This window comes from Nycticebus coucang, chromosome 17 (genome assembly GCF_027406575.1).
Source record: "Nycticebus coucang isolate mNycCou1 chromosome 17, mNycCou1.pri, whole genome shotgun sequence".
Taxonomy (NCBI): Eukaryota; Metazoa; Chordata; class Mammalia; order Primates; family Lorisidae; genus Nycticebus; species Nycticebus coucang.
This window is the reverse complement of record NC_069796.1, coordinates 62,486,399-62,511,083: the sequence shown is the minus strand read 5'-3', so window position 1 is coordinate 62,511,083 and position 24,685 is coordinate 62,486,399. Positions and strand designations below refer to the sequence as shown.

At 45.8% G+C, this 24,685-nt stretch overlaps 1 protein-coding gene and 1 pseudogene across 1 annotated transcript in view; one reads left to right on the top strand and one right to left on the bottom strand.

The window, feature by feature from the left end:
* CCNJL (cyclin J like) overlaps positions 1-24,685 on the top strand; it is a 121,983-nt gene that overhangs the window by 86,121 nt on the left and 11,177 nt on the right. The window lies entirely within an intron of this gene.
* LOC128568789 (acyl-CoA-binding protein-like) lies at positions 11,054-11,622 on the bottom strand (annotated as a pseudogene).

Genomic DNA, 24,685 nt, shown 5'->3' with positions numbered 1-24,685 from the left:
CTTAAGCGATTCTCTTGCCTCAGCCTCCTGAGTAGCTGGGACTACAGGCGCCTGCCACAATGCCCAGCTATTTTTTGGTTGCAGTTCAGCTGGGGCCGGGTTTGAACCCGCCACCCTTGGTATATGGGGCCAGCGCCTTACGGACTGAGCCACAGGCGCCGCCCAAGTTATCAACTTCTTAACCCCTAACAAGAGAGTCAGCCTGTCCTTTTAAGCTTTGAAACCAGGCATTGACTTCTCTTCTCTAATTATGAAAGACCTAAATGGCTGCTTCTTCCGATATAAGGCTGTTTTATCCACATTGAAAGTCTGTCATTTAGGGCAGCACCTGTGGCTCAAGGAGTAGGGTGCTGGCCCCATATACCAGGTGTGGCGGGTTCGAGCCCAGCCCTGGCCAAAACTACAAAAAAAAAAAAGAAAGAAAATCTGTCATTTAGTGTAGCCACCTTCAGTAATGATCTTAGCGAGATCTCCTGGATAACCTGCTGCAGTTTCTTCATCAGCACTTGATGCTTCACCTTATACTTTCATGTTATGAAAACTGCTTCTTTCCTTAAACCTCATGAGGCGAGCTCTGCTAGTTTTCACCTATTCTTACTCAGCTTCCTTACCTCGCTCAGCTTTCTTACCTCGCTCAGCTTTCATAGAATTGAAAAGAGTTAGAGCCTTGCTCTGGATTAGGCTTTGGCTTGAGTGAATGTTGTGGTTGCTTTGATCTTCTATCCAGACCACTAATAACTTTCACCATATCAGCAATAAGGCTGTTTTTCTTTCTTATCATTTGTGTATTCACTAGGGTAGCACTTTTAATTTCCTTCAAGAACTTTTCCTTTGCATTCCCAACTTGACTAACTGTTTAGCAGGAGAGGCCAAGTTTTCAGCCTATCTCAGCTTTCCACATGCCTTCTTCCCTAAGCTTAATGATTTCTAACTTTTGATTTAAAGTGAAATACATGTGATTTTGAGATTTTCCCTTTCACTTGAACACTTAGAGGCCTTTGTGAGGTTACTAACTGGCCTAATTTCAACATTGTTGTGGCTCAATGAATAGGGAGGCCTGACGTGAGGACAAAGACAGATGAATGATGGAGCACTCAGAACACACACATCTAATGACCAAGTTCAGTGTTCTACATGAGTGCAGTTCATAGTGCCCCAAAGTGACTTCATTAGTAACATCAAAAATCGCTGACCACAGATCGCCATAATAGATATATAACAACTAATGAGAAACTTTGAAATATTGGGAGAATTATCAAATTGTGACCCAGACATGAAATGAACACATTCCTTTGGAAAAAATGGCACTACAGACTTGCTTGATGAAGCTGTGCCACAAATCTTCAATTTGTAAAAAATGCAGGTGGCACCTGTGGCTCAAGGAGTAGGGCACCAGGCCCCATATACTGGAGGTGGTGGATTCAAACCCAGCCCCGGCCAAAAACTGCAAAACAAAAAAAGGAAGCAGTATCTGCAGAGTGCACTAAAGTGAAGTACAGTGGAGCAACGTGCAATAAAACAAAGTATGTCTGTATTTTCTTGAATTAAAGCTCCAGTATGGGATTACAAAATTAAGAGATTTGGGATATTCATATAGCTTGTAAGATGTTTTCCCAAGTTGGAACTGAATTGGTTTACACCCAGCCTACCTAGGTTCTTAATCTTTTGGGACTCAAAGCCTGTTAAATCTCTGGTACTTTCCCCAGACATTCTGCCCTCAACATCACAAACATCTTGACAATCTATTTGTTTTCCTACAACATACAATGGGAAGGATTTTATATTTATAGTTAAGATTTCCTATTATAGTTTCTGTTTATAACTTGTGAATTATAAAAGTAATAAATCTTCATAGTCTAAGAAAACATGGGAAGTAGGCCAGGTGTGGTGGCTTACGCCTGTAATCCTAGCCCTCTGGGAGGCCAAGGCTGGTGGATTGCTTGAGCTCAAGAGTTTGAGACCATACTGAGCAAAAAGTGAGACCCCCATCTCTACCAAAAAATAGAAAAATTAGCCTTCGTGGCTGATGCTGTAGTCCCAGCTGCTGGGGACACCGAGGTAAAATGATTACTTAAGCCCTGGAGTGTGAAGCTGCTATGAACTATGATGCCATAGCACTCCACCCAGGGCAAGAGAGTGAGATTCTGTCTCAAATAAAGAGATAAAAGAAAATGTCAGAAGAACAAAGCACAAATAAATTAAAAGCCATTTATAATCCTACCAAACATAGTTATTTTTCATTTGTAAGATTAATACATACTCACTGACAAAAAGACAAATGCATAAGACTATGTAAAAGGTAAAAATCCCACATCCCATTATATCTCATTTTCCAGAGCCATATGGCTTTCTAGATGTTTCCTACATGCACACTAACATATTTGTGTATATCCTTTTTCCCCCTTTTCTTTTTTGAAACAGAGTCACTTTGGGCGGCGCCTGTGGCTCAGTCGGTAAGGCGCCGGCCCCATATACCAAGGGTGGTGGGTTCAAACCCGGCCCCGGCCAAACTGCAACCAAAAAATAGCCGGGCGTTGTGGCGGGCGCCTGTAGTCCCAGCTACTTGGGAGGCTGAGGCAAGAGAATCGCTTAAGCCCAGGAGTTGGAGGTTGCTGTGAGCTGTGTGAGGCCACGGCACTCTACCGAGGGCCATAAAGTGAGACTCTGTCTCTAGGAAAAAAAAAAAAAAAAGAAACAGAGTCACTTTGTCCCCCTAGGTACAGTGCCATGGCATCATAGCTCATAGCAACCTCAAACTTCATTAACCAGCAATCCTCTTGCCTCAGCCTCCCAAGTAGCTGGAAAACAGGCATCCACCACAATGCCCAGCTATTTTTCAGAGATGGGATATCGCTCTTGCTAAGGCTGTTTTCAAACTCCTGAGTTCAAGCAATCCACGGACCCTGGCCTCCCAGAGTGCTAGGACTACAGGGGTGAGCCACTGCACCCGGCCCTATCCCTCTGTTCTTTTTAAAGAAAATGAAATCTGAAAATACTGTTTTGTATTGCCTTTTTTATTTTTACTTAGCACTATATTATGGTCATAAATGAGTCTTATTTCTTCGTGGAAACTGAAAAATATTCCATTCATTATTAAAAGGAGCTTTCCAAATGGATAAATCTACTAATAGAATATGTTATGTTGCCCTGCTCCAGGCATGGAAAAACAAAAGAACTTACCATCTCCCTGAAAACCCTGAGGGAAAATAATTTTACAGCAGTAATTTTACAGCAGTAATGGAGACTTAAGTGAGACACAAGGTGACAGCTTTGTCACCTTTCAAGTGAGTTCGAAAGACTCAAGGGGTGGGGCACAGTCTCCTGGAATCCCCATTCTAGTCTCGAAAGAAGTATACACGTTGTAGAACTCCTCTTGTGTCCCTTGGCTTGCCTGGAATGACTGCTCTCCTCTCACTTGCCTTTCTGAGCTCTAATTGTCTTTCCATCCCCACCTTCCCCAGAGAGGCTTCTTTGATTACTCGAATCGATAGAGACTGTCCCTTACAGGAATCCCCATGGCCTGTGTCACCTCTTTGGAATGGCTCTGAGTGGGTGGAAAGTACCTGGACATTAGAGTCACTCAGCCCCTTCATGTGTTAGCTTTGAAACTTCAGGCTCACAACCTTCATTCACACAACAAACATTAGCTAAGCACCTACAGTTCACTAGGTTCTGGAAACACCAAGTATCTGTCCTCAAGTCTTGTGGAAGATCTAGGCTGATAAGCAATTACAACAGGGTGTGATAAATGAGGTAGAGTTTGTAACATAAGGATATTTGGGGAACACCCAGACCTCACTCTGGTACCTTCTTTTTTTTTTTTTTTTTTTGAGACAAAGTCTCACTTTGTCACCCTTGGGAGAATGATGTGGTGTCCCAGCTCACAGCAACTTCAAACTCTTGGACTTAAAACAATTTTTTTTGCCTCAGTCTCCCAAGTAGCTGGGACTACAGATGCCCTCCACAACACCTGGCTATTTTTAGAGACAGACTCTTGCTCTGGCTCAGGCTGGTCTTGAACCTGTGGGCTCAAGCAATCCACCTGCCTTGGCCTCCCAGAGTGCTAGGATTACAGGTGTGAGCCACCGCACCCGGCCTCACTCTGACCACTTCCTAAGAGTCAGATAAGGATGACCTGAGAGGAGCTGACAAATAAGCCAAAGCCTTAACTCGTTCATTATTATATGGGGACAAAAATACTTATCTTCTAGAGTTTTAATGAGATTAAATGAAAGTATATATCATAAAGTGCTTAGCATAGAATTTTTCATTTCATAGATGATCACTGAAGGAAATGTATTATTATTTTCACTCGTTGCCAATTTGTCCAGGGAATCTGCTTATTGTTTTGAATTACTGTTTATATACTGTAGTATTAATTTAACTGTTCCGTTTTTTTGTTTTTTTTTTTTTGAGATAGAGTCTCCCTCTGTCACCTGAGCTAGATAGAATGCCAGGGCCTCAGCCTAGCTCACAGCAACTTCAAACTTCTTGGCTCAAGCAATCCTCCTGCCTCAGCCTCCTGAGTGATTAGGACTATAGTGCCTGCCACCGTGCCAGGCTAATTTCTCTATTTTCTTTTTTTTTTTTTAGTAGAGATAGGGTCTTACTTTGCTCCTGACCTTAAGCAATCCTCCTGCCATGGCCTCCCAGAGTGCTAGGATTATAGACATGAGCCACCATGCCTGGCTAATTTAACTTTTCTTTTTTTTTTTTTTTTTTTTTTAATTCTTTTTTTTTTCTTTTGGCCGGGGCTAGGTTTGAACCCACCACCTCCGGCATATGGGACCGGCGCCCTACTCCTTGAGCCACGGGCACCGCCCTAATTTAACTTTTCATAAAGTGTGTCTTTTATCTCTTAACTAAATTGTAATCCCTTCTAAGGCAGAGACTGAATTTCATACTTCCTTGTGTATGTGTACCTAGTGGGCCTGGGGATACCATTGATTCCATTTGTTCATATCAATCTGGAATAGGCTACAAGGCTGTGTTTTTTCAAGTATGGTGTTGTGACTGGTCTTTTTTGTTTGGTGTTGTCTTTGAGACACAGTTTTACTCTGTTGCCCTGGGTAGAGTGCAGTAGAGTCATCATAGCTGACTGTACCCTTGAACTCCTGGGCTCATGCAATCCTATTGCCTCAGCCCCCCAGTAGCTAGGACTGCAGGTGCCAGCCACAATGACTAGCTAATTTTTCTATTTTTAATAGAGGTGAGCTCTCACTCTTGCTTAGGCTGGTCTTGAACTACTGACCTCAAGCTATCTGCCTTCCTCGTCTTAGAGTAATAGGATTATAGGTGTGAGCCACCAAGCCTGGCTTCAAGTGTTATCTTCATCATTCACTGATGGAGGAGAAAGATGGAGGACTTCTGGGCCCTGAACCCCAGAAGTTCTGAATTCGTAGGAATGGGATGGGGTTCTGGAATCTACATTTTGTAAAACACGCCATTAATTGTGGTGCTCGGTGACCTTGAGAAGCCCTGAGCCAGCCAGAGAATGCAGACCAGAAGCTGGCAGGATGGACCAGGTGGCTTCTCCAGGCCCCCACTTAACTCCCTTTCCCATTGACTTCCTGCTGCATAGTCAGAACTGTTTTTTCCTTAGTTGCTAATCATCCAAGGTCAGCGTCAACAGCAAAATGGGAGTGGTGGGGTGTGGGAAAGGACGGTATTGGCACCAGGCCTCCTGACTCAGCTACACTCTGACCACTCTGCTGGATCCATGTGTGAACCTGACCCTCCAGTCTCCATCCACCCATGCCTGTCTCTTCCCCTTTCTCCTACAGTTTACCTATTTGTTCAGACCTTCATTGAGAACCACCCAGAAAGAGTAAATGAACTCAGGCTACCTCCACATCACAGGGAGGTTTTATGGGACAATTGAACTAATAGAATGACACTACCCCTGGAGATAAAGAAGGACTCAAGGCCAATTCCCTTGGACCACCCCCAACTTCTCATCTGGACTCTGGCTCCTGCCTGGGGCAGGCACCGTGATTCTGAGAGTGATGCTAGGGAAGGGGGTGGGAGTGCAGGTGCTTGAGTCCATGGTTGGGGGAGGAGCCCTGGGCCTTCCCCTGCTCTCCCCATCTTCTTCTTATGTCCCAAGGGCCTTACAGGCCTTGCATTGCAGTAAGCAAACCATCAGAATTGTCAATTTCTTGACTAAACCCCCTGCCTCTATTCTCAACCAAGCATCTGAAATGCTAATTGGCATTGATCCTACAATGTCGGGACCATGGGGGAGAGAATTTATTCCATTATGATTCTTCTAGTTCTACTCTCAAGAGTCAAAGGCTAAGCAATTCAGCTTTCCCTTGGAAAGTCCAGTTGGCACTCTGTTTACCCACAATGAGAAATGAAGGAGATAGAGACTCTGGGGCCAGGCTACTGTGTGGCCTTAGAAAGTTATTTATCTTTCTGGGCGGTGCCTGTGGCTCAGTGAGTAGGGCGCTGGCCCCATATGCCGAGGGTGGCGGGTTCAAACCCAGCCCTGGCCAAACTGCAACAACAACAACAAAAAAAATAGCCGGGCGTTGTGGTGGGCGCCTGTAGTCCCAGCTGCTCGGGAGGCTGAGGCAAGAGAATCGCGTAAGCCCAAGAGTTAGAGGTTGCTGTGAGCCGTGTGTCACGCCACGGCACTCTACCCGAGGGCGGTACAGTGAGACTCTGTCTCTACAAAAAAAAAAAAAAAAGAAAGTTATTTATCTTTCTATGTCTCAGTTTTCTTTTCTACAAAATGGGGATAATAATACTACCTACTTGGATGTAATTCACTAGTATTAAATGAGTTAAAATTTTTAAAGCACTTTCACAGGGTCTGGCACTAAATGGAGATGAGTATGTAAAGTAAAGGTTGTTTGGGCCAGGGCCAGGCAAGGTGGCTCATGCCTGTAATCATGGGAGGCCGAGGTGGGTGGATTGCTTGAGCTCACAGGTTTGAGAACAGCCTGAGTAAGACCAGCCTGAGCAAGAGTAAGACTCCATCTCTAAAAATAGCCAGGCATTGTGGCAGGTGCCAATAGTTTCGTCTACTTGGGAGGCTGAGGCAAGAGAATTGCTTGAGCCCACTAGTTTGAGGTTACTGTGAGCTATGATGCCATAGCACTCTAATGAGGGTGACAAAGTATGACTCTGCCTCAAAAAACAAAAACGAAAACAAAAAAGGTTATTGGGTCAGGTTGGCCACTGAGCCCCATCCTCAGCTTTGTGGTGCTAATCACCTTCTTCATCTCCAAGCATGGAGATGTCCTGTTGTCCTTCTGAGCACTCATTCCCTTGGTGATCTCATCCAGCTCATGCCTCTAAGGGTCATCTCATGCTGATGACTCCGATTCTTTTGCCTCCGTCTCAGACCTCTTCTCTGGACTTAGTATACCCAACTGCCTACCCAACTGCTCCACTCCATGCTTATGCCATCTTGAACTTAACACGTCCAAAGGTCCTTCCTATTTTTCTAACCTCAATGAAGCTTGCTCCTTCCATGAACTTCTCCCTTTTAGTTGATTTGGCATACTAGGAGCCAGGGTCAATTGTGAACTTGCAATGTGCCAAGTCCTGTGCTAAAAGCTTTACATGGATTATCCTATCCTCTCAACCAGTCTTTTATGTAAATCCTGTTATTATCCTTATCATGTAGATGAAGAAACAAAAGGCTCAGAAACACCATATCCAGGTGTGCATGTCCGTAATACTAATGCTTTGGGAGGCCAAGGTGGGAGGACTGCTTGAGTCCAGGAGTTTGAGATCAGCCTGAGAAAGAGGGAGATCCCATCTCTATGAAAAATAGAAAAAAAAAAAATCATACAGGTGTGGCAGAGCATGCCTGTAGTTCCAGCTGCTCAGGGGGCTGAGGCAGGAAGATCACTTAAGTCCAAGAGTTTGAGGTGTAAACTGCAGTGAGCTGTGATGATACCACTGCACTGTAGCCAAGGCAGGAGAGTGAGACCTTGTCTCAAAAAAAAAATTAAAAAATAAATACCATACCCAGATAGAAGTGGAGGAGGCAGTTAGGCTCCAGGTGTCACATTCATGTCCTTTAACTTAAGGCAACATTTTGATTTGGATGCAACCTCAAGAGCCAACCAAGCTCTTAGAGACTATGATTGCTCCTTTGGCACTCAGCAAATGACCCCAAAGCACCAAACACCATGCTAAGCGCTCAACATAAGGCATTAATCCATACAACAAGCTTCTGAGACAGCTGTAATAATCCCTATTTACAGATAAGAAAGTCTAGGCTCAACAAGGTTAAGTGACTTATCCGAGGTTACATAAGCAATCATTGATGAAGTCTGGATGTAGATTCATTTTTTTTTCTTTTCTAAAGTGGTACGGTACTTGCTACCACCATGGATCCTGCTAGCTGTCTGATAAAAAACAGAAAATGGCTGGGTGCTGTGTCTCACGCCTATAATCCTAGCACTCTGGGAGGCTGAGGCAGGCAGATAGCTTGAGCTCGCGAGTTCAAGACCAACCTGACCAAAAGCAAGATCCCATCTCTACTAAAAATAGAAAAACTGGCCGGGCGCGGTGGCTCACGCCTGTAATCCCAGCACTGTGGGAGGCTGAGGAGGGAGAATCGCTTGAGCTCAGGAGTTCGTGACTCGCCTGAGCGACAGTGAGACCCCGACTCGTGAACAAAATGGAAAAACCCAGCTGGGCGCCGCGGCGAGCGCCTGTAATCCCAGCGGCTTCCGGAGGCTGAGGCAGCGGGGTGCCCGCAGCCCGAGTCTGAGGTTGTGGTGAGCTACCACGCCCACTGCACTCTGCTCAGGGGCATAGGGTGGGACCCTGTCTCAACAACAACAACAACAAAAAAAGTAAAGAAATAAAAAATAAGCAACAAAATAAAATTAAAAAAGCCAAAAAAAAATAAATAAATAAAAATAGAAAAACTGAGGCAAGAGGATCTCTTGAGCCCGAGAGTTGGAGGTTGCTGTGAGCTATGATACCACGGCACTACCCAGGCGACAGCTTGAGACTGTCTAAAAAAAAAAAAAAGAAAGAAAAGAAAAACAGAAAATTCCAATCTGTTAATTTACAACGAGAACTATAAGTCATGTATTCATCAATTCATTCATGCAATATATATTTACTGAGTATCAGACTATGTGTTACAGAACAGAGACATGCAGCAGAGGAGAAAATCATGCTACCCTACTGAATGGAACTGACAGCTTTGCAGCTCATCCCTTTTCCCCAGTTCATCCCCCTTTAGCCTCAATTCCTTTTCTATCCAGCCCACAGATGCATCGCTCCTCTGCTAGGACCCTCAATGTCCTTTGGCCACATTAGCTTCCCAGGCCCTATCCTTAGGCCAAAAATCATGTCTTTCTACCTCTCATCTCCATGACTACTGACCAGACAAGATGGCACAATGGGGATATGACGACACCACAAGTTCATGACCGTCCCCCAGCAGGGCTCTGAAACAGGTCAGAGGTCCTTCCTCTCATCATTGAGTGGATTCCACCCCATTCTCCAAAGCAACTGGTTTGAAATAAGCTTCACCTTCTTACCAGTTCTACTTTGCTTCCACACCCCAGTTCCTGGTTTCTAGTTCTTTAGTCCATCATTTTTCATGGCCATATTGTAATCCAGTGTGCAGACATATCACAACTTAACCATCCCCTATTTTTTTTTTTGGAGACTGAGTCTCACTCTGTCACCCCTAGTAGAGTGCCGTGGTGTCATAGCTCACAGCAACCTCAAACTCTTGGGCTCAAGTGATCTTCTTGCCTCAACCTTCAAAGTAGCTAGAACTAAAAGTGCCCACCATGACACTCAGCTATTTTTGAGAGACGGAGTCTTGCTCTTGCTCAGGCTGGTCTCTAACTCGTGAGGTTAACCAATCCACCTGCTTTGGCCTCCCAGAGTGTTAGGATTATAGGCAGGAGCCACTACATCTGACAGCCATTCTCCTCTTGTTGGCCAGTTAGGTTATGAAGAGAAAAGTGTGCACATAAACGTGAAACATAAAGAAACATGTACAGCATGCAGGAAACAAAAACAAAAGCACTATTCAAGACCATGTGTGCATGGTAGCATCTGAGGGGAGTAGAACAGGGCTGAAGTTCTGCTGGTTGTTCACAGGTCATAAACTAGCACAGGGCCTTCAAGACGGTGACCAAAGACAACATGAGAAGTCGTTCAGCCATTGGTCTGAAGGAAAGCTCCTCACCGGGAACAGCCTTTTCTGGACAGGCAAATCTTTATTTTCTGCTTCTGTGTCTCTGCCTGTTTCACTCTCCTCTTTTGAGTTAATGGAATTTCTTACTGTTGTTGACAAAGTCTTTGGGGTTATAAACAAAGAAGCCTAATCAAGCTACCTTAGGCCCAAAGGGGAAATTAATTAGGTTGGACCACATATAATTGCCAAAATTTACTTTTTTGACTTATAAAAACAATGAATTCATGGGCGGCACCTGTGGCTCAAAGGAATAGGGCGCCGGCCCCATATGCCGGAGGTGGCGGGTTCAAACCCAGCCCAGCCAAAAACTGCAAAAAAAAAAAAACCCAAACGATAAATTCATATGGTTCACCAGATATTGTAAGGATACAGGGACATTCGGGGAACCCAAGAGTAGGAAATAAAGTCTGGGTTCATAAGGAGCCAGGAACTGGAACACTTTAAGAACCATTCCGTCCTTCTGTCCCCCTGTCTATGTCTACTTCACACTGTGCAGATCTCCCTTCTCTGCTGACCCATGTGCATGGAGACAATGGGGCTTTCAGAAGCTAAGTTAGGAGGAAAATCACCTGATGGGGTCTACCCCAAGTCAGTGTCCACCTCTGGTCCAATCAGCTGTGGGCATGGAGGTGGAGCTCTTCACTGCAAGCCTAATTTTTTTTTTCTTTCTTTCTTTCAAGTAACAAATAACACTTTTAATCTATCTCAGATAAAAATTACTTGGGGAAGGTCAGTAATTGTTTTAGTCCCTAATCTATTGGAGCTGTATCCTGAACAGCCTTGAGTAACTGGGTTAACTGTGTTATATTCACTATTTCACATCATCCACAGTATTAGAAAAACAAGGTATCAGTTTAGGTTAAATGCATGGCTAGCAGCCAAATCCAGTCTCTTGTATTCCATAGTTTTTCTTTAGCTCTTCTACTTTGCTGATGGAAGCTTTCATGGCACCTTCCTGAGCATCCCTTTCAGCTCATTCCAGGCATCCCACTTGGCCTTGCCTTTGAAGTCCAACATACCAGGCTGTTCTGTGTTCATGACTCCCATAGTCCCTTGTTTGTACTGGCCTTAGATGAAAGGCATCTTTTTTTTTTTTTGAGACAGTCTCACTATGTCACCCTTGATAGAGTGCCATGGCGCCACAGCTCACAGCAACCTCAAACTCTTGGGCTTAAGCGATTCTCTTGCCTCAGCCTCCCAGGTATCTGGGACTGCAGGTGCCTGCCACAATGCCCAGCTATTTTTTGTTGGAATTGTCATTGTTGTTTAGTTGGCCTGGGCCGGGTTGGAACACTGGTCCCTTGGTGTGTGTGGCTGGCACTGTAACCACTGTGCTACAGGCGCTGAGCCTAGATGAGCAGCATCTCATCTGCCAGCCTGGTCGTTAAGTGCTTAAGCTCCTCAACAGCTCTCTCAAACTGAGCCTGAGACATACTGGAAAGGTGTCAAACATCCCCCAGGAACTGGCAGAGGAGGAGGAGAAGGAATGTGAAGAGGAGGAGCAAGAGGGACAGCATTAAAACTACCCTGGCAAGCACCTTTATTTTTATTTTTTATTTAGTTTTTTGCAGTTTTTGGCCGGGGCTGGGTTTGAACCCGCCACCTCCGCCCTACTCCTTTGAGCCACAGGCGCCACCCTGGCAAGCACCTTTAGAAGGGCAGCCCCAGGCTCACCCTGCCCACTGCAGGGCTTCTAATTGCAATCAATGGAAACTGATTTGAGCAGAAGAGAAATTTATTGAAAGATCACAGAATTTCCAGGCTTGGAAAACAAGCAGGGACAAGGGAGAACAAATAGCTAGAACCACACCCATAATCACGTTTCAGAAATGGTTTTATGAGGATCCTGATGCCAGTACTGCCACAAGCTGGGCTGGGTGGTTTGCTCTGTATCCACGGTAGCACGGCACACTGGCACTGTAGCCACCATTCCCCTGGGCATGGGATATGGCCACCACTAGCAGCAGAACAGATTATCCTGTCCTGGCATATTTTTATAGCAAGTGCAGACACTGAGCCCACCTCATGGTGGGCACCCTCATTGCAACAGTGTAAGAGGACATGAGTATCTAGACTTTTCATCTTTGTAGTGGGAGGTGGACGCACCTTCCACCAGGATCCCTGGAGCATTCCCTAAACATTGAAAAATGTGCACTTGGCTCAGCGCCTGTGTCTCAAGCGGCTAAGGCATCAGCCACATACCTCTGAGCTGCCGGGTTCAAATCCAGCCCGGGCCCGCCAAACAACAATGACGGCTACAACCAAAAAATAGCCGGGCGTTGTGGCGGGCACCTGTAGTCCAAGCTACTTGGGAGGTGGAGGCAGGAGACTAGCTTGTGCCCAGGAGTTGGAGGTTGCTGTGAGCTGTGACGCCACAGCACTCTACCCAGGGTGAAAACTTGAGGCTCTGTCTCAAAAAAAAAAAAAAAGAAAGAAAAATGTGCACTCAGGCTCAGTGCCTGTAGCTCAGCAGCTAGGGCGCCAGCCACATACACCAGAGCTGATGGGTTCCAATCCAGCCCAGGCCTGTCAAACAACAATGACAACTACAACCAAAAAATAGCCGGGCTGAAAAAAGATGGAGACTTCACTTCTTTTATGTTTACCTAGATGGAGCTGGAACATATTCTTCTTAGTAAAGTATCTCAAGAATGGGGAAAAAAGTGTCCAATGTACTCAATACTACTATGAAATCAATATATAACCACCTAAACATTCATACGAATGGAAAAATATAACTATAGTCCAAAAAGTAGAAGGGCAAAGGAGACAGAGGGGAGGGAAAGGGGGATATGGGAGGAGGGAAGGTATCTGGGGGGACCTCACCTAAAAAAAAAAGAAACAGCCAGGCGCTGTGGCATGTGCCTGTAGTCCCAGCTACTTGGGAGGCTGAGGCAAGAGAATCACTATAGTCCAAGAGTTTGAGGTTGCTGTGAGCTGTGATGCCGCAGCACTCTACCACAGGTGACAAAGTGAGACTCTGAAAAAAAAAAAAAAGAAAGAAAAAAGGAAAAGAAAAATGTGCAAGCAGGCGCGGTGGCTCATGCCTGCAATCCTAGTACTCCGGGAGGCTGAGGTTGTTGGATCTCTTGAGGCCAGGAGTTCAAGACCACCCTGAGCAAGAGCAAGACCCTGTCTCTACAAAAAAATAGAAAAATTAGCAGGGTGTAGTGGCAGGTGGCTCCTTAGGAGGTTGAGGCAGGAGGATTGCTTGAACCCAGGAGTTTGAGGTTGTAGTGAGGTATGAGGATACCACTGTACTCCAGTGGTGACTGAGACTCTCTTGAAAAAAAAGAAAAAGAAGAGGGCAACACCTGTGGTTCAGTGAGTAGGGCGTCAGCTCCATATACAGAGGGTGGCAGGCTCAAACCCAGCCCTGGCCAAACTGCAACAAAAAAGAGTCCAGCGTTGTGGCAGGTGCTTGTAGTCCCAGCTACTCCGAAGGCTGAGGCAAGAGAATTGCCTAAGCCCAAGAGCTGGAGGTTGCTGTGAGCTGTGACGCCATGGCATTCTTCTGAGGGCAACAAAGTGAGACTCTGTCTCTTAAAAAAAAAGAGAGAGAGAGAGAAGAGGAGAGAAGTGTGTAGATGGTTGGTCCCACCAAGAAGGTCATAAGGGAACACCTCAGCCATGAAGGCCAACTGCTTTTGGGTGGAAAGTCTTGAAGAAGGGATTGTGGGGTGGGTAATGACTCCAAAGTGTCACAACAGTGACCACTTCCCAGAGATCCTCCCAAGTACAACCTGCCATGCCCTCCAGGAAGCTATTTCTCCTTCTGACCTATCCCACCCCCAGCCTGGCTCTCTTCCATTAGAACTTGCCTAGGAGGACAGAGGATGAAATCGTTAACATTGTTTTTCCATCTGAGATGTAAGTGTGTGGAAGGAAGCAAGCCTGCTGTTCACTTCTGTGTGAACTGCATAGCAGCTAACCCAGGGCTGGGCTTATACCTGGGGCAACAGGTGTTGGTTGGCTCAGTCATCAGCCAAGTGTTCTCGCAGATGCAACAGACCCTGACTCTTGGTGAGCCAGAAAAAAATCTTGGAAGGCTAATGGGTAGCTCACAGAAAGGATGGAAAGCTGAGCTACCAGATAGCACATGGCACCAGGGAGAACAGTTCCAAACAGCACAGCCCTCTGGTCAATCACCTTTGACAATCTTTCATCCTTATACCACTGCACTCAAGATGAAAAGTGTCAATTTAGGCTGAGCATAATGGCTATAATCCCAGCACTTTGGGCTCCCAAGGGAGATCAGCCTGAGGAGGAGTGAGACCTATCTCTAAAAATAGTTGGGCGTTTTGGCAGGTGCTTATAGTCCCAGATACTTGGGAGATTTAGGCAAGAAGATAGGTTGAGCCCAAGAGTTTGAGGTTGCTGTGAGCTGTGATGCCACAGCACTCTACCGAGGGCCACAAAGTGAGACTCTGTCTCAAAAATAAATAAATAAATAAATAAATAAATAAATAAAATAAAGCTGAGCACAACAGCTCACACTGCAATCCTAGCACTCTGGGAGGCTAAGGTGACTGGATTGCTTGAGCTCAGGAGTTTGAGACCAGCCTGAGCAACATTGAGACCCCGTCCCCTAAAAATAGCTGGGTATTGTGGCAGGCAACTGTAGTCCCAGCTAATTGGGAGGCTAAGGCAGAATACTTTGAGCCCAAGAGTTTGAGGTTACTGTGAGCTAAGACACCACGGCACTCTACCAAGGGTGCCCAGGTGAGACTCTGTCACACACACACAAAAAACAAAAAAAACCCAGGCATGGTGGCTCATGCCTGTAATCCCAGCACTTGGGAAGCTGAGGTGGGTGGATCGCCTGAGGTCACAGGTTCCAGACAAGCTTGAGCAAGAGCAAGACCCCATCTCTAAAAACTAGCCAGGTGTTGTGGCAGGCCCCTATAGTCCCAGCTACTCAGGAGGCTGAGGCAAGAGAATCACTTGAGCCCAAGAGTTTGAGGTTGCTATGAGCTATGACGCTACAGTACTCCACTGAGGGCGACAAAGTGAGACTCTGTCTCAAAAAAAAAAAAAAAAAAAAAATCCAAAAAACAAAACAGAAAGGTTTTTTGCTAAAAATCGAGAAAGTAGGGGTGGTGCTTGTGGCTCAGGGCATAGGGCACTGACCCCATATACCAAGGGTGGAGGGTTCAAACCCAGCCCCGGCCAAACTGCAACAAAAAATAGCCAGGCGTTGTGGTGGGCACCTGTAGTCCCAGCTACTTGGGGAGGCTGAGGCAAGAGAATCACCTAAGCCTAGGAGCTGGAGGTTGCTGTGAGCTGTGATACCACGACACTGTACCAAGGGCGATAAAGTGAGACTCTGTCTCTACAAAAAACAAAAAAAAAAAAAAGAAAAGAAAAAGTAGCTGGACATCGTGGTGGGCACCTGTTGTCCCAGCTACTTGGGAAGCTGAGACAAGAGAATTGCTTTAGCCCAGGAGTTTGAGGTTGCTGTGAATTATGATGCCAAAGCACTCAACATCAGTGTGACAAAGTGAGACTCTGTTGCAAAAAAAAAAGAGGGAGAGAGAAAGAAAGGACAAAAAAGGAAGGGAGAAAAAAAAAAAGGAAGGAAGGAAAGAGAAAGAATGAGAAAGAGAGACAGGAAGGAAGGAAGGAACAAAAGAACGAACCACCTTGCCAGTTACTGGCTGTATCACTTGGACAGGTCACTTAACCTCTGTGCTTGGGTGTCTTCATTGGTAAAATGAAACCAACAATTAAACCTAGCTCCTAGGGGAATGGGAGGGTTGGATATTGAATACAGGAAGGCCCTCAGAGAGGGGGATGGCACCTAGTAAATACTTCAGAAATATCGGCTTCTAAAAAAATACCAGGACCCCAGGTGTGGTAGCACATGCCTGTAATCCCAGCACTCTGGAAGGCCAAGGCAGGTGTGTTGCCTGAGCTCAGGAATTAGAGTGAGACCCTGTCTCTAATAAAAATAGAAAAACTAGCCAGGCACTGTGATGGGCACTTGTAGTCCCAGCTACTTGGGAGGCTGAAGCAATAGAATTGCTCAAGCCCAGACTCAGTGCCTGTGGCTCAAGCCACATACACTTGAGCTGGTGGGTTCGAATCCAGCCCGGGCCTGCCAAACAACAATGACAGAGCAACCAAAAAATAGCCCGGCGTTGCGGCGGGCACCTGTAGTCCCAGCTACTTGAGAAGCGGAGGCAGGAGAATCGCTTAAGCCCAGGAGCTGGAGGTTGCTGTGAACTGTGATGCCATGGCACTCTACCCAGGGTGACTGTTTGAGTCTCTGTCTCAAAAAAAGAAAGAATTGCTCAAGCCCAGGAAGTTTGAGGTTGCTATGAGCTATGATGTCATAGCACTCAAAGGAAGGAAGGAAAATGGGTGGCGCCTATAGCTCAGTGAGTAGGGCGCCAGCCCCATATGCCGTGGGTGGCGGGTTCAAGCCCAGCCCCGGCCAAACTGCAACAAAAAATAGCCGGGCGTTGTGGTGGGCGCCTGTAGTCCCAGCTGCTCGGGAGGCTGAGGCAAGAGAATCGCGTAAGCCCAAGAGTTGGAGGTTGCTGTGAGCCGTGTGACGCCACGGCACTCTACCGAGGGCGGTACAGTGAGACTCTGTCTCTACAAAAAAAAAAAAAAAAAAGAAGGAAGGAAAGAAAGGAAGAAAGAAAAAAGAAAAGATGGGGTGGGGCCTGTGGTTCAGTGAGTAGGGTGCCAGCCCCACATACCGAGGATGGCGGGGTCAAACCCGACCTTGGCCAAACTGCAACAAAAAAATAGCCAGGCACTATGGCGGGCACCTGTCGTCCCAGCTACTTGGGAGGCTGAGACAAGAGAATCTCCTAAGCCCAAGAGCTGGAGGTTGCTGTGAGCTGTGACTCCATGGCACTCTACCAAGGGTGACAAAGTGAGACTCTGTCTCTTAAAAAAAAAAAAAGGGGCGGCACCTGTGGCTCAGTCGGTAAGGCGCCAGCCCCATATACCGAGGGTGGCGGGTTCAAGCCCGGCCCCGGCCAAACTGCAACCAAAAAAAAAAAAAAAATAGCCGGGCATTGTGGCAGGCGCCTGTAGTCCCAGCTACTCGGGAGGCTGAGGCAAGAGAATCGCTTAAGCCCAGGAGTTGGAGGTTGCTGTGAGCTGTGTGAGACCACGGCACTCTACCGAGGGCCATAAAGTAAAACTCTGTCTCTACAAAAAAAAAAAAAAAGAGAGAGAGAGAGGGGGACAGAAAAGATAAGAGAAGAAAAATACCAGGAAGAAAAATCCAATAGGCTTAGCTAGGGACATGTGTCCAACTGCAGGGAGTGGAAGGGGTCAGGGAAGGTCTTAATTGACAATCCCATGAAGACCTACATGCAGCAGGATCCCCGAGAGGTAGCATTTCAAAGAGCGTAGATGTAGCCTGACAGAAGAAAGGAGAATGGATATTGGACAGCCAGGACCATAAGTACCCACTGATTTCGCTGCTCTGTAGGACTGACAAAGATTGCTCATCCTATCTACAGGTCTATCCCGATTGGAGCCATAGCCAGGAAGGGGGAGAAGGAGGAAGAATGGGAGACAGGTTCAACCACATCCAAGTAACCTCACCTTCAAAATAGGCCATGACCCTTGAAAAACATTGCTTTAGGCCAGAGTCAGATGCCAAAATGTCTTTCAGTTCCCTGTACAATTATTCACCTCCCGGTCTCCTGCCGCTGCCTAACCATGATTAATTCCTGTAGCAGCCGCAGGAATCATTCCTAATGAATTTCTAATGAACTCATTTGGTGTTAATGCGGTGTATAATTCTGCAGGACACTCATTGTAATTTAGCCTTATTAAGTCTCTAGTTACTGGGAACTACTATTGCTCTAAGCTCATAAGCAAGAGAAAAATAATTATGCAGAGCAAGCAGTTAAATTAGGAAAAGGATTGGCTGTTCAGAGAGGGCCACTCCAAAAGGTCCAGGACGTGGTTGCTGGTGTATTTTCTCCGTGGGGTGCATTGCTCTACAAAGGCCTTTGAGCTGAGGCAGGAATGCTCTCCCTGACTTCCTATCTGTAATGTCAGAACTGTGCAGGCTGTCTCTCTGTGTGTTGGGATTTTTGTTTTTGTTTGTTTGTTTTTGAGACAGAATCTTATTTTGTCGCCCTCCTTAGAGTGCCATGGCATCATAGCTAGCAACAACATCAAACTCTTGGGCTCAAGGGATTCTGTTGCCTCAGCCTACCAAGTAGCTGGGACTATAGGCACCTGCCAAAATGCCCAGCTATTTTTAGAGACAAGGTCTCACTCTGGCTCAGGCTAGTCTCCAACCTGTGAGCTCAGGCAATCTACCCACCTCAGCTTCCCAGAGTGCTAAGATTACAGGCGTGAGTCACCATGCCCAGCCTGTGTGCTGGGATTTTTAAGGGCCATCCAAAGATTCTTTTGTCCCCAGGTGGTCTACCCCATTTTCCTGCTGCTTAGGACTGAATTTCCTTCATGTTTGAGGCGCTGTTCCAGGTAGAAAGGTGACCTATACCCCACTTCACAGTTCACAAACCAGTGACAGATAGGTTATCTTATCCGATCATCATGGCATCCCAATTATTGCCCTTAAACCCCTTTGGCCGATAAGGAAATTGAGGTCCACAAAGGCAAGGCCACGGGGTTCCCAAGGCCCCTGATGCCAGAACTGAAAACAGAATCCGTATCTGCTGGCACCCAGGTGAATTTGGTGAATTCTCTTTCCAGCTCACCTTTCATTTATTGTCTGTTCTGCTTGTCATGCATGTGTGATTCATCCTTCCACTTACAGCAACTGTTCTCAAGGTCACAGTCCTTCCTATCTTCCTCCTTACCTGTTCGACTTGCCTTGGCTCAGAGGTGGTACCACAAGGCTCCCTTTGTTAGGTCAGGTCTGGTCTCCTGAAGCTGCCCCAAGGAGCCTCTCATGCACAGGTTGACTTTATGCCTTCTTTTTTATGCCACTTCTTTCTGAAATTTTCTTACAACCCATTTTATCCATGTGCTTAAAATGGTATGTGTTAGTCCATTTTCTATTGCTATAATTTAGTATCTGAGACTGGGTTATTTATTTTTATTTAATTTTTTTCTTTTTAGAGACAGAGTCTCACTTTGTTGCCCTTGGTAGAGTGCCATGGCATCACAGCTCACAGCAACCAACAGCTCTTGGGCTTAGGTGATTCCTTTGCCTCAGCCTCCCAAGTAGCTGGGACCACAGGTGCCTGCCACAAATGCCCAGCTATTTTTTTTTTTTTATTAAACCATATCTGTGTACATTAATGTGATCGTGGGGCACCATACACTAGTTACATAGACCGTTTGACACATTTTCATCACACTGGTTAACGTAGCCTTCCTGGCATTTTCTTAGTTATTGTTCTAAGACATTTACATTCCACATTTACTAAGTTTCACATATACCCTTGTAAGATGCACTGCAGGTGTAATCCCACCAATCCCCCTCCCTCTGCCCACCTCCCCCAGCTATTTTTTTTGTTACAGTTTGGCCGGGGCCAGGTTTGAACCCGCCACCCTCAGTAAATGGGGCTGGTGCCCCACTCACTGAGCCACAGGCGCCGCCCAGACTGGGTTATTTATTTATTTATTTTAGAGACAGAGTCTCACTTTGTTGCCCTCAGTAGAGTGCTGTGGCATCACAGCTCACAGCAACCTCCAGCTCTTGGGCTTAGGAGATTCTTTTACCTCAGCCTCCCGAATAATTGGGACTACAGGTGCCTGCCAGAACGCCTGCTATTTTTTTATTACAGTTTGGCCGGGGCCAGGTTCGAACCTCCCATCCTCAGTATATAGGGCCAGCGCCCTACTCACTGAGCCACAGGCACCACCCAGACTGGGTAATTTATAAAGAAACAAAATGGCTTGGTGCCTGTGGCTCAGTGAGTAGGGCACCAGCCACATACACCAAAAGTGGCGGGTTTGAGCCCGGCCCAGGCCTGCTAACAACTGCAACCAAAAAATAGCCAGGCATTGTGGCAGGCGCCTGTAGTCCCAGCTACTCAGAGGTTGAGACAAGAGAATCACTTAAGCCCAAGTGTTGGAAGTTGCTGTGAGCTGTGATGCTATGGCACTCTACTGAGGGTGATGTAGTAAGACTCCGTCTCAAAAAAAAAAAAAGAAAAAGAAAAAGAATTTGGCCAGGAATGGTGGCTCATGCCTATAATCCCAGCATTCTGGGAGGCTGACACAGGTTAATTATTTGAGCTCAGAGTTTGAGACCAGCCTGAGCAAAAGTGAAACCCCACCCACCTCTACTAAAAATAGAAAAATTAGTTGAGTGTCATGGCACGTGCCTGTAGTCCCAGCTACTTGGGAGGAGGCTAAGGCAAGAGGATTGCTTGAACCCAAGAGTTTTGAAATTGCTGTGAGCTATGACGCCATAGTACTCCAGCCTGGGGCAACAGAGTAAGACTCTGTCACACACACACACACACACACACACACACACAAAGGCTGTGTGTAGTGGCTCATGCCTGTAATCGTAGCACTCTGGGAGGCTGAGGCAGGTGGATTGCCTGAGCTCACAAGGTTCAAGACCAGCCTGAGCCAGAGCGAGACCTATCTCTAAAAATAGCCAGGCATTGTGGCTGTAGTCCCAGCTACTTGGGAGGCTGAGGCAAGAAAATCCTTTGAGCCCAAGAGTTTGAGGTTGCTGTGAGCTGTAAAGCCATGGCACTCTACCAATGGCAACAAAATGAGACTCTGTCTCAAATAAAGATACAAAAAAAAGAAAAAATATATTTCTTATGACTCGGCACCCATAGCTCAGTGGTTAAAGTGCCAGCCCCAGACCCTGTTTCCCCGAAAATAAGACATCCTCCGAAAATAAGACCTACTTACAGGAAAGATAAGACGTCCCCTGAAAATAAGACCTAGCGCATCTTTGGGAGCACACCTTAAAATAAGACACTGTCTTATTTTCGGGGAAACAGGGTACATGGGGGCTGTCAGGTTTGAACCCAGTCAGGGCCCAATGACAACTACAATAATAAAATAGCCAGGAATTGTGATGGGCACCTATAGTCCCAGCTACTTGGGAGGCTGAGGCAAGAGAATCATTTGATCCCAAGAGTTTGAGGTTGCTGTGAGCTGTGATGCTATGGCACTCTACTAAGGGTGACATAGTGAGACTCTGTCTCAAAAAAAGAAAATTATTTCCTATAATTCTGGAGGCTGGAACATCCAAGGGATCACATCTGGTGAGGGCCTTTTTGCTGATGGGAATTCTCTGCAGAAGTGATATAGAGTATAACGGGGCAAGGGGAGCATATTGAGAGCCCGAACTGGCTTTTACAATAGACCCACTCTCAGAACAGCTAAGCTACTCCTGTGATAACCCATTATTAATCCATTAATCCAGGAATGGGTTAATCCATTCATGAGGCAGAGCCTTACTGACCCCATCACCACCTCTTAATACTGTTAAAACTGGTGATTAAGTTTCAACATGGATTTCACAGGGGACAAACATCAGACCATAGCAATGCAGATTAAACTTCGTAAAATTTGAAATAATTTCTCCTATGATAGAAGTAACACACACATTTTTTGTATAAAATACATAAAAATGAACAAAAGTCTAAAGAAGAGAAAGATGATCTGTTATCCCATCACTCGTGTATAACTATTGTTTAACAGTTGGTGTGTAGCTCCTTTCAGACCTTATTATACGCACATATAAATATACATGCAAATATTTTATCCAAAATAGGATCATATCATATATGTACTATTTTAAAACAGCTTTTTTTTTTTTGTTGCAGTTTGGCCGGGGCTGGGTTTGAACCCGCCACCCTCGGCATATGGGGCCGGTGCCCTACCCGCTGAACCACAGGCGCCGCCCTAAAACAGCTTTTTATTAAACTTGGAAACATGGCATTTCTGAAAGACAAATTTACACTGTCAAAAAATAAATAAAAACCGATTTGCAGGCAGTACCTGTGGCTCAAAGGGGTAGGGTGCTGGCCCCATATGCCAGAGGTGGTGAGTTCAAACCCAGACCCGGCCAAAAACTGCAAAAAAAATAAATAAAATAAAAAAAATAATAAAAACATATTTGCAAGAATATCCTTGTAACCCCTGTGTTATAAAAAGATGCAAAAGAAGGGTAATTTAGAAAATAAAACACACATTAACTCACACACAAAGCAGAAAGGAAATTTGTTTTTTTCTATCTTGTCTCCCCAAATGTCTTGCTTATCAATTTAATGTGTGAGTTTGTCTTGAGAAAACTGATGGATGGAAGGTGAAGCCCTACACGTGGGGATGAATTGACTGAGCCATGAGAGTTAGAGGGAAGCCCAGGGGTGTGATGTGGCCCTTATCTTCATCTTCTGTCATACCCTCCATCTCTGCTACAAACTTACTATCATCGGAATCTCCCTAACTCGCTGTGCTACTTTGCATTTCCTCAACTATGCAGGTCTTTTTTTTTTGAGACAGTCTCACTGGTGTGTCCCCCTTGGTAGAGTGCTGTGGTGTTACAGCTCATGGCAACTTCAAACTCTTGGGGTTAAGCTCTTGGACCCACAGGTTGAGAACCTATGACTTAAGCCCAGGAGTTTGAGGTTGCTGTGATCTGTGATGCCACAGCACTCTAGGGAAACATGGTGAGACTCTGTCTCAAAAAAAAGAGTGAGGACAATTTCCCAGAAGCCCCACATGTCTTCTCCACATGTCTCATTGGCTACAACTTGGTCATATATACAAAGCTAAACCCACCTCTGTCAAGGGATCTGAGATCGCAAAGTTGGCTTAAGCTAATCAGGATCCCTCTCCTGGAGCTGGAGATAGAATTAGTCTTTCAAAGTACCAGGCTGCTTAAATGAATGGCAGTCATCATCAGGAGAAAGATGAGTGGGAATGGATGTTGGATAGACCACCAACAAGGTCTACTGCAAAGGAGTTTGCACAAGTGTGGAGGCAGGCTTGAATTTGTATATGTATGAATACGAGTATATAGTATGCATATTATGATTACTTCTTGCTGCATAACAAACCATTCCAGAGCATAATGGCTTAAAGAAAGTTTCATCATTTCCCATGATTCTGTGAGTCAGGAATTTACAGGGTGTGGCTAGATGGTCAACTGCTCCACATGACTGCTGTGGGGCGGGGGGGGGTCACTCAGTAGGCTATATTCAACTAGCAGCAGCTGAGCTGGAAGATCCAAGTAAGTTTCACTCACGTGTCTCGCAAGGTAGTGCTCCTCTGCACGGCTCCTACCACTTTTTTATGTGACTACATTGAGCTTCTTCACAACATGACGGTCTCAAGATGATGAGTCTTCTTTGGCAGTTCTTCCTGGCCTCCAAGGAAGAACTGACAAAAAGCTGCCAGTTCTCTTAAAGCCTGGATTCAGAAATTTCCAAAGGTTACTTCTAACACAAATATAGAATGTATCTTTCATAGGTGGAGAAACATCCACACAGCAGGAAGAAATGAGTCAATAGCAGCCATTTTGAAAACTGTCCAGCACTGTGGGTGGGAGAATGTGGGTACATCTGAGTGTGTGCATTAAGGAGTGTGAGTATGTGTATGTAAGCACACATGTCAGTTTGGGAACTGACGTACAGGCTTATTTATGTGCACGTTGTGTGTGTGTATATGTGTATATCTACACACACAGATATGCACATGTCCACCTGAACTGGGGCATGCTTGGAGACAGGAAGCCTTGTGCATGCATAGTGGAGAAAGTTGATGGCACCGCCCCACCCTAGCTGCAGCCTTCCTGGGTAGATATGTTTATGCTGAGATAGCAGATCTTGGCCAAGGTAATGATCATGTCCTTGACTGGGAGGCCTGGATCCCAAGCCAAGCAGAAGACTCAGCCCTTATCATAACTATAATGCCAACAGTGGGAAAAGAGAATTCCACAATATTTTTATTCTCTGAGAGATTTCTAAACCTGGGGTTTTCTACCTGGAGCACCACTGGTCCCCAATAGCCAGTGGGAAACTTGCCCATTATACCCTCTTTCTCCCAGATCCCCACCCCATCCCCGCCCAGGGGCTGTAAACCTCAGGACAGGATTTTAGAGATCAGAACCTGAGCTCAAGGCTGCTAGCAAGGAGAGGCCTCCCACCTTCACCAGGCTCTGAGCACCTGACTTTTCTTTCACTTTGCACTGTGTGACTCACCATAATGAAAATACGATGGGTGGGGAAACAGCAGGAAGAAAGCCCATGGACTAAGCATGTTCGTGTGCCACTTGTGTGATTTTGGTGGAATTTCACTCAGTCTCCACAGTGAGCTCTGAAGCAAAGATCCTGTGGGTCTTTCTACAGATGAGGAAATGAATGCTCAGGGAGAGAAAATGACTTTTCCACAGTCTCCCCACTGAATACTACCTAATTACCTGAGGCTCCAGTGTGCTTAATTCCAGAGCCCTGTCACCAAATAAAAGGTAATACAGAAGATGTTGAGACAACTGGAGAAGATAAATAACTGCTCATCTGGCCAGGTGTGGTAGCTTACACCTGAATCCTAGCACTACTGGAGGCCAAG